The 12,540-nt window shown below is 37.7% G+C and overlaps 1 pseudogene; it reads left to right on the plus strand.

Annotated features, from left to right (window-relative positions):
- Window positions 1–10,656: 10,656 nt before the first annotated feature.
- LOC116457428 (voltage-dependent anion-selective channel protein 1-like) lies at window positions 10,657–11,531 on the plus strand (annotated as a pseudogene).
- Window positions 11,532–12,540: the final 1,009 nt, after the last annotated feature.

Consider the following 12,540-nt stretch of genomic DNA (forward strand, 5'->3'; position numbering starts at 1 on the left):
ATGGGAGATGGGCAGGAGAGGGGTCATCCAGCAACCATGTGACAGGTTGATTAAATTAGAACATTCCCCTTATAAAATGGCAAAAAATTCTACTAATTGGAGTCAACACTTCTGATATGTATTTGTCTTCCCTGTCCATACTTATTCCCAAACCTCATTTGTAGGCTTGCAAAATATCTAACTTACATGACATCATGGTTTTCCATACAGCATTGATTCTGACCAAGGAATACATTTGGTTTGATTTTATTTGCAGTTCTTTACAAATTAGCAAATAAATTTTCAAATTAATCAGAATTTCTAATCATTTCCATGACTTGTATGATCATTATTTTTATACTGTAAAAATTATTTTTTTACCTTTTTTTTTGAGACAGGGTATCTCTGTGTCACCAAGGATAGAGTGCAGGGGTGCCATTGCAGTTCACTGCAGCTTCTACCTCCAGGTTCAATCAATCCTCCTACAACAGGCTCCCGAGTAGCTGGGACTACAGGCATGCACAACACCCAGCTAATTTTTGCATTTTTTTCTAGAGTCAGGGTCACCCTATGTTGCTCAGGTTGGTCTCAAACTCCTGGGCAAAAATGATCCTCACAACCTTGGCCTCCCAAAGCGCTGGGATCACAGGCTTGAGCCACCACACCTGGCATCGTTAAGTTTTTATTGATTTGTAATAACTCTATGTATTGAATATATTAACAATATTTGTTGCAAGTAATTTTCTTTTTATCACACTGAATGTTAGCTGTTGGTGATGTTGCCCAAACCTCACTTTTTCTCTTTGATGCAAATGACTGGCAAAATAGAATAACTCCTTACCTTGTTGTTAACCACCTACTTGAATCCTGGTGTAGTTTTCACAATTTGCTTGCTAAGTGTGAAATCAAGCAAGTAAATTAACTTCTCTAACCTCACGCTCAATTGCAAAACTAAATGTTTAAAAGACTACTCTGAGATACTGTCCAACCTTTATAAACTATACAGATATTTACTGTATGTTCAGTTTCCTAGGCACTTTGGAACACCTTTTCAATAGCCTTCGTGAAATTAATAATGCATATTCTTCTCTTCAGGGAATTAGCTCTGATATATTCATTGTATTCTAATAACCATAATTATACTACTCTATACTTTTCTAAAATGCTGTAAAATATCACAGCTTAAAAAAGCTGTAAGAATCTTAAAGACTATCCTTCAACATCTCAAACCATCTCATCTGACAAATAAGAGAAGTCTGGCTCAAAAAAATTAAGCAAATCGCTCAGGGCCACCCAACTGTGATAGATTAGAATCTGAGTCCTGTCATGCTTAATGCAGTGTTGTTTTCACTACACACTCATTGCCTCTACTTTGGAGCTTCACCATTCTTTTGATTATTATAGTTGCCTTTAATATTTTAATCTTTATGTTGTTAGATACAAATTATTATTAAAACATATTTAATGTATCTTTCTATGTGTATTTCCAAAGTACTAGGCAGTGTCAGTTTTATAGACTTGACACAGACCTTTAAGGAACTTAGACTTTGAAAGAAACTGGTCTACTTTTGGCTTATTTATTGACATTTAAGCCTAACTTTCAGAATTCTAACTTGATTCTGTGAGAAAACCCAAGTCAGACTTTCTCTTTCTGTTTAGAGAGACTCCTAGACACTTAAGCATGTAACACCTGAATCTAAGAGTGTTAGAATAATTTTGGACAGCTGTGGAAGTGGATATGCATAGCTTGCCAAAGGGATCCTATGCTGCTATATCTGGTCCTATTTAAACTATAGTAACTTATGCAGCTTGCCAGAGTGAATCCAGAGATGGACAAAAAATATGACCCAAAGACAAATGGTGTAAAGGAGCAATTTTGATATGACTGTCCACCATGTGTCAGGTACTGTGCTGGGAGCTGGGGATACGGAGATGAAATACATATATCCTTTCCATTAAGACAAGAATTACAAATATTACTAAAGCATTAGAAAGCAGAAGCATGCATACATTTAGGTGAAGTTAATCTATTCAAGACTTCCCATAGGGGTGACGCCAAATGACGTGAGGCTTCTGAAGAAGAAAATAGAATTTGTGGAGAAGACTGAAGGAGAAGAGCAGCATGTTTAAGACAGTATAACTTGGTTGAATGGAGTCCATTTTGGCAAGTTGACCATAAAGAAGTGACAGGTGACAGAGATGGGGGCCTAAAAGTATGGAAAATAGAGGGATTATTTTCCTTTTCACTATAATTTTATCTCAGGAAATGAGAGCATCCAATTGGATGAATTCAAATTGAACCAGAATGATTAATAGCAGGTTAAAATATTGCCAAGGAACATCTATTTAATTGGTAGACTCTACAGGTATTGGAACTGATCTGTCATCTGTGACTTTCTCTCACTTATTTTGGAATAAAAATTTGCTTTGAGATTTGAGGTTTTCCAAAACCTGTGAAGTGAGGCCAAAATGTACAGTTTGAGCTTCATTAATTTTTTTTAGACAAGAAAATATTTCCTTTGGGACATCTCTTTATCATAGAAACAATTAACTTAGCATAATAAACAGGACAATAAAAACTCTTCAAATGATTTGAGATAATAAATACTGCAAGATCTGGCCGGGCGCGGTGGCTCACGCTTGTAATCCCAGCACTTTGGGAGGCCGAGGCGGGCGGATCACGAGGTCAGGAGATCGAGACCACGGTGAAACCCCGTCTCTACTAAAAATACAAAAAAATTAGCCGGGCGTAGTGGCGGGCGCCTGTAGTCCCAGCTACTCGGAGAGGCTGAGGCAGGAGAATGGCGTGAACCCGGGAGGCGGAGCTTGCAGTGAGCCGAGACTGCGCCACTGCACTCCAGCCTGGGCGACAGAGCAAGACTCCGTCTCAAAAAAAAAAAAAAAAAAAAAATAAATAAATAAATAAATAAATAAATACTGCAAGATCACCTTTTTGAAGCCTATCTTATTCAAAACAGCTTTTCAAAACTGTTGGCTTTAGTCTTCTTCCCAGAACCATAGTGACAGTGCAGTCTGATGTGCGACTAGAGGAAATTGCAATGGCCAACAGGGTAGCTAGGAAATGAAACATTATTTAAACTTCAAGAGTTATGAGAAAACGTGCATTTTCGGCATCCTGTTACTGATACATGGCATTCCACTTACAAAAGTATACAATTTATAAAACCCTCAACAAAAACACATAGATCTATGTATAATTCACCATACATAAAGGTATATAGTGATAAACTGGAAAACAGAATATTAGTGAAATAGTTTTTTGTGCATTGTCAATGCAATAAATTTGTTATCTAGAAATTTTAGGAAACTCCTTCATCCTATACTCATGTTCTTCTTATTCTCTATCACCCTTTATAGAACATTATTTTTTCCATCCAAAGGTTTTCTTAAACCTTAAAGTTCATGTTACTTCTGTATATAATCCTCAATGTCTCATTTTTGTTTCATCTGTCAGCTCCTTTTTCTACACAAAGGCTTTACTATTTGACTCAAGATTTTCTTCTCCATCCCCAAGTCTTACCACAATTCCAGTGATTTTAAACTCCCTCTTGATCCATCCAGCACTCTGGCCTCCAAGTTTATTCACTTTTATATTTCCAGGGACCTTTACCTCTTCGTTAGACATCCACAGAAATTTATGGGCTATGCCCTGGACTTACTCATTAACTAGAGCTTTCCAGTTCTACAATCTTCTTTAGAAACCCTTCATTTTTTATTACATTTCTGTGCTTCTTTCATTTCACTTACATATTTTAGGTTTTGCACAGTTATCTGCAGTCATTAGACCTGTCTTTCTCTTCTTGTCTTCATTTTCTGTCTTGTTTAGTTTGTACTAGTTAGTTCACCATTACACAAATCTCTTATTAATGCTCAAATCTCTTGATCAACTATTCTTCTGTAGAGCAAACTCTAAAATCTAAGTAAATTAAAGTATCTGCCTTTTCCAAACCTATGTAGTTAAATACGATGACTACTACTACCACCACCACTACTACTGCACACCCACGCGCACACACACACAGGTGCTATCACAAGTTAATGACACACAGTCTAAACTGGACATTCAAGTATTCCTTGAAATTTTTGATGTTTAACTTTTCAGCTCTCAATACTCTCATTCTTCACTATTTTCAATTTTTCTCTATCTCAAGCCCTAGATCTGACCATTTTTCCCTCACTCTTAGCCAATACCTTTGTCTCCTACTTTCCAGAGAAAACAGAAGTCTACAGATGGGAACATACACAGCTTCCAATTACTTTATTTTTTCTTAAAAAAAAAAAAAAAGAAGAAAAAAAAACAGGATACACGTGCAGAAAATGCAGGTTTGTTACATAGGTATACGTGTGCCATGGTGGTTTGCTGCACCTATTGACCCATCCTCTAAGTTCCCTTCCCTCCCTGCTCACACCCCAACAGGCCCTGGTGTGTTCTGTTCCCTGCTCTGTGTCCACGTGTTCTCAGTGTTCAACTCCCACTTATGAGAACATGCAGTGTTTGGTTTTCTGTTCCTGCATTAGTTTGCTGACGATGATGGCTTCCAGCTTCATCCATGTCCCTGCAAAGAACATGATCCCATTCCTTTTTATGTCTGCATAGTATTCCATGGTGTATATATACCACATTTTCTTTATCCAGCCTATCACTGATGGGCATTTGGGTTGGTTCCATATCTTTGCTATTGTAAATAATGCTGCAGTAAACAAATGTGTGCATGTGTCTTTATAGTAGAATGATTTATATTCATCTGGGTATATGCCCAGTAATGGGATTGCTGGGTCAAATGCTATTTCTGGTTCTAGATCCTTGAGGAATCGCCACACTGTCTTCTACAATGGCTGAACTAATTTACATTCCTACCAACAGTGTAAAAGTGTTCCTATATCTCCACAGCCTCACCAGCATCTATTGTTTCCTGACTTTTTAATAATCGCCATTCTGACTGGTGTGAGATGGTATCTCATTGTGGTTTTGACTTGCATTTCTCTGATGATCGATGATGTTGAGCTTTTTTTCATGTGTTGGCTGCATAAATGTCTTTTGAGACGTGTCTGTTCATATCCTTTGCCCAGTTTTTGATGGGGTTGTTTTTCTCTTGTAAATACGTGTAAGTTCCTTGTAAATTCTGGATATTAGGCCAATTACTTTCAAAGTTAGTTCAATCCATACCCATTCTGTGTTTTACATTAGAATTGCTTGCCTTCCTATCTAAAGTTAATGGTCCCCATCTCTCAATTTTATGCCTCACTGCCTACATACAAATTCAGTTAATTCTACATCTTGTGTTTCTCAAATCCATTCATTGCCTCTTTAATGATGAACTCTACCCTAATTAAAGTCATTACCGTGACTCTCCTCTACTACTCCATCAGACTCATCTCTGATTCTCACATTTCATTGTCATCTTGGCCCCCTTCAGTTTATTTTCCCCACAGCAGCAAAGTACATTTTCTAAAATTCAGAACTAATCATATCACTTACCTGCCTAAAATCATAAAATGGCTCCTTCTCACCCTTGGGATAAAATTCCAACTCCTTAATATAGTGCTTAAGATTCTTCATAATATTTGACTACCTATCATCTTTACATAATCATTCAAGTCACCATGCCTTATAATCTACATTGCAGCCAATATTAACCCATTTTATTTTCTCAGGTCCACCAATCTCTCTCTCAACTCCAAGTCCTCGTACATGTTATTTTCCCTGCCAGGAAAACTCTCCCTCTTGTCGGACTCCCTACAAGTAATTTTTTCAGGTATTAACTTAATGACATTCTTTAAGATATCAGTCTAATGACATGTTTATAGAAAATCTTTACTGATTCTCTCAAGTCTGGCTTTTATGCTGCTCCTGTAAGCTTCAGAGTTCCTCACAAGTGCATTTATTATACTTTCTTACAATGTGCACTTATCACATTCTATTGTAATAGTTTATTTACATATCCAGTTTATCCCACTAGCTCCTTAAAACCGGGAGATTGTGAATCTTGTTCACCACTCTTACAATACTCCACTGTAGCACTTCTTCTCTAGTACCTCTATTAGTACTCCACTGTAGCACTTCTTCTCTAGTACCTCTATATAGTATAGCACTTCTTCTCTACTATCTCTACATAATACTCCACTATAGCACTTCTTCTGTAGTATCTACATAATACTCCACTATAGCACTTCTTGTCTGGTATCTCTATATAGCACTCCACTATAGTACTTCTTCTCTAGTATCTCGATATAGTACTCCACTATAGCACTTCTTCTCTAGTATCTCTACACAGTACTCCACTGTAGCACTTCTTCTCTACTATCTCTACATAATACTCCACTATAGCACTTCTTCTCTAGTATCTGTATATAGTACTCCACTGTAGCACTTCTTCTCTGGTATCGCTATATAGTACTTCATTATAGCACTTCTTCTCTAGTATCTCTACATAATACTCCACTACAGCACTTCTTTAGTATTTCGATATAGTACTCCACTGTAGCATTTCTTCTCTAGTATCTCTATATACTACTCCACTATAGCACTTCTTCTCTAGTATCTCTATATAGTACTTCACTATGGTAGTTTTTCTGTGGTATCTCTATATAGTACTCCACTATAGCACTTCTTCTCTGGTGTCTCTATATACCACTCTATTTCTTCTCTATTATCTCGATATAGTACTCCACTATAGTACTACTTCTCTAGTATATTTTGCTTTCACCTGTCAGGTACTATTATGCCAGAATACAATTCTGGATGAAAAAGTCTTCTTATTCTGGATGTCAGGCCTGAAAAGAAAAAAAAAGCATTGTAATTTTCTCTCTCTGACTTATTTTTAAATAAAGTATACCTGGGCTTCCAGAGAAATATGTGGTCCAATTATTTTTGATATTGCCAAACTTGCTCTATTGTAAGGCATGAAGAACAGGGCATTTTATGCCATTTTTAAAGGACTTGTAGAACATTTTTGAAAAAAGATAAAATAGTAACTTCAGATTCATAAAAGATTAACATAAAAATTTTTGGAACAGGCAAAAAATAAGTACTAAATGGTTACACTTAGTTTGCATTTCACAAACCATTGAAACTGGTTATCCAAACAAATCATTACATGAAAGGATGGTTAGATAGATAGGTCCATTGTTTTTTTATATATATATCTGAACTGACTGTCCAAAAAGACTTGTTAAGAGGAAACTTACTAATCACTTATTACATGTTACCCTAATGCTATGCCTTCACCATTATAATTATCAGGGTCTGTATTTGGCATATTTTAAAGTAAGATTTACCGTTGATTGTTTTCTCCCTTCAAGCTAATATTTGCTAGCATTTAATAAATGCTTACTATTTGCCAGGCACAATGCTACGTGCCATATATATATACACACACACATATATATGTGTGTATATACATACACACACACACACACATATGTGTATATATATATACACACACACATATATGTGTATATATATACACACACATATGTGTATATATATATACACACACATATATGTGTATATATATATACACACACATATATGTGTATATATATACACACACATATATATGTGTTTGTGTTTACATAACAATGTGTTTACATATCAAAACAATGTGTTTACATAACAATGCACCACAAACCAGGTGGCTTAAACAACAGAGATTTATTCTCTCACTGTTCTGCAGGCTAAAAGAAGTTCAAAGTCAAGGTGTCAGCAGGGCCATGTTCTCTCTGAAGGCTGTGGCAGAAGACCTTCCTTGCATGTTCCTAGTTTCTAGTGATGGTGTTAGTCCTTGGTGTTCCTTGGCTTGTAGATGCATTACTTTCGTCTCTATCTCCATTGTTACATGACATCTTCCTTGTGTGTCTGCTTTGTCTACTCCTTTCTTCATACCAGGACATTAGTCTGGTTGGATTAAAGGCCCACAAAGACCCTATTTCCAAATAAGGTTACATTCAGTTAATTACCAGTGGTTAGAACTTTGTCTTAGTTCATTTTCTGCTGCTGTAACAATACCATAGACTGGGCAATTTGTAAGGAAAAGAAATTTATTTCTGTTTTGAGAAGCTAGAAAGTCCAGGAGCATGACACCAGCACAATGTGAGAGTCATCCCATGCAGAAAGCATCACATGGATATGAGAAAGGAGAATACTCCTATCCTATTACTTAATTACTTATTATCCTATTACTTATCCTGTTACTTAATCCATGTAACAACCCACTCTCATGATAACTAACCTGTTCCCACTTTAATGACATTAATTCATTCTTTAGGGCTTTTTCCTCATGACCTAATCACTATTATTAGGTTCCACCTCCAAATACTATTGCTTAGGGGATTAAGTTTCCAATGCATAAACTTTTGGGGGAACATATTTAAACCATAGCATTCCACTCTGGCTTCAAACGTCATGTCCTTCTCACAGTGCAAAATATAATCAATCCATCCCAATGGTCCCAAAAGGCTTAACTCATTTCAGCATTAACTCAAAATTCTAAAGTCCAGAGTCTCATTTTAAGTCAGACGTGGCTGAGACTCTAAGTGCAATTCATCCTGATGCAAATTCCTCCAGCTTTGAGCCTGTAAAATCAAAACAGTGTACTTGATTCTAAAATACAATGATGGGACAGGCATAGTGTAGACATTCCCATTCCATAAGGGAGAAATAGGTTAGAAAAGAGGGGCAACTGATCCCGAGTAAGTCTAAAACACAACAGGTCAAACAACATTAAATCTGAAGGTTCCAGAATAATCTTCCTTGACTCTACATTCATCTTGCTGGACACCCTGGGTTGAGGAGGGAGTTGAGCCCCCAAAGCTTCAGACAGCCCTACACTATGGCTGTGCTGGTCTCATTCCATGCTTCAGTGCTCTTGCATTGAAGTCTCATGGCTGTAGCTTTCCCAGGCTAGAGTTGCATGCTGAGACCCCTACAGTTCTTTGGTCTTGGGACTGGCCCAACTTCCATGGTCTCACTAAGACTTGTCCTCGTAGGGACCCTTGGTAGGGACTCTCTGCAGCAGCTCTGTCCCTGAAGCAGTTTTCTAGCTGGGCCCTTAGGCTCTCTGTGACATCCTTTGAAATCTACATGGAGGAACCCATGTCCCTATAGCTCTTGCATTCTGTGCACATGCAGAATTAGCACCACATGGATGCTGTCAAGGTTTTTGGCTTGTATGTTCTGAAGTGGCAGGTTGAGCTGCACATGGGGCCACTTAATCCATGGCTGGGGCAGGTGAAGAGTGCTGTGCCAGAATGCAGGGAGCAGAGACCTGAGGTGGCTCTGGGAAGCAAGTCCCCTAAACAATTCTGCCCCTCCAGAGCTTGGGCCTGTGATAGAAGGAAAAACCTTGAAGGTATCTGAAATGACCTCAGTGTCTTTTTATCATTATCTTGATAATCCCTGTATCAGTACTAATCTCCTTAGCAAATGGTTGCTGGGCCATGACTTTGGTTTTCTCTCCTGAAAATTATTTCATTCTCTAACACATGTCCAGACTGAGTTTTCTAAATCTTTCTGCTGTATTTTCTTTTAGATTATAAATTCCATCTATAAGTCATTTCTTTCCTCTTACATCTTACTGTAAGTGCTGAAAAGTAGACACACAGCAGACAATCCTTTACTGCTTAGATATTTCTTTTGCTAGGTATACTAGCTCATTACTCTTAAATTCCACCTTTCATTAAGCCTCCAGGCATGAACACAGTTCAGCCAAGTTCTTTGCTACTTTATAGTAAGGATGACCTTTACTCCAGTTTCCAATAAGGTATTCCTTATTTCTGCCTGAATCTTCATCAGAATGTCCTTTACTGACCATATTTCTATCAACATTCTAATCATGACCACTTGAGTGATCTCTAAGAAATTCTAGACTTTCCTGGCACTTCTTGTCTTCTTCTGAGTCCTCACCAGAATTACCTCTAATGCTCCATTCATGGCAATCTAGGATTCTTCTAATCTGCTCTTTCAAATTCATCCAACCGCTGCTCATTACACAGTTCCAAAGCCACTTCCACATTATCAGGTATTATTATAGAAATATCTCTACCCCCAGTATGAATTATCTTCATCCATTTTCTGCTGCTGTAACGGAATATCACAAACTGAGTAATTTATTTAAAAAGAAATTTTTTCTTCACGGATTGGGAGAGAGGGAAGTCCAGGATCATGGTGCCAGCATCTGGAAAGGGTCATGCCATGGCGGAAGGCATCATTGGTGAGTGAGGGTGCAAGACAGAGAGAGAAATCAAGGGCCAGACTCACTTTATAACAACTCACTCTCATGAGAACTAATCCACTCCCATGATAATGACATTTATCCATTGTTGAGGGCTTCATCCTCATGACCAAATGACCTCTTGTTATGCTCCATGTATCAATACTATTTCAACAGGGATTAAGTTTCCAACACATAAATTTTTGGGGACACATTAAAACCATAGCAGCCTTCAACATATTTTTTAGGAGTGGGGCACAATTCAACCCACAACACTAGGCAAACTTCAGTATCTTCACTCAACTTTTCTTCTGCTTTTTGAAAGCCTTTCCTTCTCAGTGCCATTCCACCCTTGGCCACACTGCTGGCTCCACTACTACCTCTGCAACACTATTCATGTGGTAGCTTCCTCTGAGCTCGTGTGGCTATCACCTCTGAGCAGAAGATGGCCGTGCTGCCCACATGTGCTGATCTTGACAAATCTGCCAGGGATGTTTTCACCAAGGGTCTATGGATCTGGACTAATAAAGCTTGATTTGAAAGCAAATTCTGAGAATGGATTGAATTTACAAGCTCAGCTTCAGTCAACACTGAGACCACCAAAGTGAAGGACAGTCTGGAAACCAAGTACAGATGGACAGACCATGGCCTGATGTTTACAGAGAAATGGAACACTGACAATACACTAGGCATTGAGATTACCATGAAGAATAATGCACATGGACTGAAGCTGATCTTTGATTCATCCTTTTCACTGGGGAAGAAAAAGTAAAGCTGACCTTTGATTTTTCCTAATCTGGAGACAAAAATGCTAAAATCAAGACAGGATACTTGTGGTAGCACATCAACCTGAGCTGTGACGTGGATTTTGAAATTGCTGAGCCTTCAATCAGAGGCTCTCTGGTGCTGTGTACAAAGGTTGGCTAGCTGGCTACCAGATGAATTTTGAGACTGCAAAGTCCTAAGGGACCCAGAGCAACTTTGTGGTTAGCTAGAAGACTGATGAATTCCAGCTTCACACTAATGTGAATGACGGGATAGTGCTTGGTAGCTCAATTTACCAGAAAATGAAAAGGAAGTTGAGAGCACTGTGAATCTCGCCTGGACAGCAGAAAAATGTAAAACGTGATTTGAAATAGCAGTCAAGTATCAGATCAACCCTGATACTTGCTTTTTGGATAAAGCGAACACTTCAGCCTCTTAGGTTTAGGATATATTCAGATCCTAAAGCTAGGTATCAGACTGACACTGTCAGCTTTCCTGTAGGGTAAGAACGTTCAGGCTCACAAGCTTGATCTAAGACTGGAATTTCAAGTGTAAGTCAATGCTGTATAGTTGTCTAATTTGAAATTGTTTTGCAGGATAAGTATCTTCACAATTTAATATATCTTTTAATGTCATATTTCTAGGATGCAGGTATTGCTAAATATCATGTTAGGCCTCTGGGTTAAAAAAGATTCAGCTTTAAGGTATTACCCTTTCAAAAGTACAGAAGAAACTCAATTCCAAAAGGAGGTCTTTTTGACTGTAGAATTGGAGGGAACTTGGCTTTTCTAGAAATGCCAGATTTATTTTTTATATAGAAATGTTTGCAAATGGAAGCTGACAATATAGAGGCAATTTGTAAATTCATAGTGAGTAAATGAATAAAATTATGGTTTCCTAAGAAGCAAATCTTGGTTTCTTAACCCTAATAGATAAGAGGCTCATTGGTTGATGGTGTGTACGAACTCACCTGAAATGGACTTTTTTAGACAGATATTCATGACCTGTTCCCCATCTCAGTTCATCATCACCTGTTTTACACCAAAAGGTCTGCAGGATGTGGTAACTGTTTATTTTGGCCATTTAGGGGTAGAGAGGATGAATGTGATGAAACCAATAATGCAGGACTTAATTCCTTCTCGTGTTGTGGTTTTTTGCCCTTGCACCAGAATATGAAATAGCTTCCAGGAGCTCCAGCTATAAGCTTGGAAGAGTCTGTGTGATTTTAATCACATGGTAACAATACTCAGAATCTAAATTGAACTTCTGTTATATTGTCACCACTCCATTTATTTTTTAGTAGTTTAATGGGTATATTTTAAAGTCTTCCATTTTTTTGTGGAATTAAATCCTCCCCTTCAAATGCTGCAATTGACATTACTTAAAATAAAAGTTGAACACAATATTGAAACCTAAAAAAAAAGAGAGAGAAAGTTTTTCCCTCTCTGCCATCTTCCCATTCCTGTTCCTACTTCCCAGCTTTATGCTATGTCTTATTTACACAGAGTAACATACTCTATAATCAAACTCTTTTCTGGGTAATCTAATTAAAAATGCATGCCAA

Source organism: Hylobates moloch, unplaced genomic scaffold, assembly GCF_009828535.3.
Source record: "Hylobates moloch isolate HMO894 unplaced genomic scaffold, HMol_V3 SCAFFOLD_18, whole genome shotgun sequence".
Taxonomy (NCBI): Eukaryota; Metazoa; Chordata; class Mammalia; order Primates; family Hylobatidae; genus Hylobates; species Hylobates moloch.